Here is a 1710-nt window from a genome sequence, read left to right as displayed (position 1 = left end):
CCTTCCAGGTTCACACCATTGTCCTACCTCAGCCTCCCGAGTAGCTGGGACTACAAGCCCCCACCACCGCGCCCGGCTAATTTTTTGTATTTTTAGTAGAGACCAGGTTTCACCGTGTTAGTCAGGATGGTCTCGATCTTCTGACCTCATGATCCTCCAGCTTCGGCCTTCCAAAGTCTATTACAGGCGTGAGCCACCGTGCCCGGCCACGTTAAAATATATTTTTAAGTCCGGGTTAAAAACCGCGACGAGGCGAAACCCCATCTCTACTAAAAAAATACAAAACTTAGCTGGGCCTGGTGGTGCATGCCTGTAATCCCAGCCACTCAGGAGGCTGAGACAGGAGAATCGCTAGAACCCGTGAGGTGGAGGTTGTAGTGAGCCGAGATTGTGCCACAGAACTCCAGCCTGGCGACAGAATGAGACTCCGTCTCCAAATATAAATATACACACACACGTATATGTGTATATATGCATATTTTTAACAAACATAGCTGCTACCATTGGCTCCTTTTTTTTTTGAGACAGGGTCTCACTCTGTCACCCACGTTGGAGTGCAGTGGCACAATCATGAGGCCCACTGCAACCTGTGCCTCCCAGGCTCAAATGATCCCCCCACCTCAGCCTCCAGAGTAACTGGGACTACAGGCGTGCACCACCACACCTGGCTAATTTTTTTGTATTTTCTGTATTGACAGGTTTTCGTCATGTTCCCCAGGCTGGTCTCAAACTCCTGCACTCAAGCAATCCTCGGCCCAGCTCGGCCTCCCAAAGTCCTAGGATTATAGGCATAAGGACCTCCTACAGCCAAGGTTAATATTCAAGCGTGAGACATGGGACAATTACTTACCAGAGATAACCAGTTTCAGAGGAAGCCCTACCTACCCGCTAAGCCTGACTTTATCGTGCAACCTCCATCGCCCAGGACCTCCCTGGGCTCCAAAAAGCGCTCCCAAGGGGCCTCATAAAGGCCACAGTTTGGGGAAGGTTATGGCTCAGGGGAAGGGGGGAAGTGCTACATAATTAAGTCCCCCTACGACTCAGCACCCGCGTAAGGCATCGTCAGGCCTCCAGTGGTGGTGGTGGCACCCGGCCTCAGTCTCCCCGGAGGGCTGGACTCTCGCTGCCAGGCTGCAGGGGTCAGACGTTATGGGGGAGGGGGATACTTAGCAGGTATGGAGAGCGGAGCAGAGTCCCGCACTCACTGGCCTGACTTCCGGAACGAACCGTCACCAGCAAGGACAGCAGTAGGACGAGGCGGGGTGCAAGAGGGCGGGCGGCCAGGGTTGGTGCTTCTCGCTCAGGTCCAGGTCCCGGGCCACCAGTCCCGTGGACATCACAGGCAGTGCTCCCAGCCAGCGGAGTACGGCCCAGCTCCCAGTTGAACATACCGGGAGGCTCCCATTGGACCGGAGCTGCTATGGAGGCGGGACTTGACCTTTTTCTTGACTCCCATTGGGTTAAATCCAGTCCGACCAAGTGCCTCTCCTCAGCAGTGGGAGGGGTGGTTGGGCTCACCCATACTTAAGAATTTGGGGTTTGAGATCCGACTCCGTGGCTCACGCCTGTAATCCCAGCACTTTGTGGGAGCCGAAGCGGGCGGATCACCTGAGGTCAGGAGTAGGAGACCAGCCTGGCCAACATGGCGAAACCCTGGCGCGCACATGTAATCCCAGCTACTCGGGAGGCTGAGGCAGGACAATCTCTTGA

General features: G+C 55.1%; 1 protein-coding gene across 1 annotated transcript in view; it reads right to left on the bottom strand.

Annotated features, from left to right (window-relative positions):
* The window catches only part of POU5F1 (POU class 5 homeobox 1), a 29094-nt gene extending 27777 nt beyond the window's left edge, over positions 1-1317 (bottom strand). The window contains exon 1 of the mRNA XM_011944984.1: positions 1210-1317. The gene's annotated coding sequence lies outside the window, so the exon portion shown is untranslated. The remainder of the gene's footprint in view (positions 1-1209) is intronic.
* Positions 1318-1710: the final 393 nt, after the last annotated feature.

This window comes from Colobus angolensis, unplaced genomic scaffold, assembly GCF_000951035.1.
Source record: "Colobus angolensis palliatus isolate OR3802 unplaced genomic scaffold, Cang.pa_1.0 Scaffold238, whole genome shotgun sequence".
In the NCBI taxonomy this organism is placed as follows: Eukaryota; Metazoa; Chordata; class Mammalia; order Primates; family Cercopithecidae; genus Colobus; species Colobus angolensis.
This window is presented reverse-complemented; position numbering and strand designations above follow the sequence as displayed.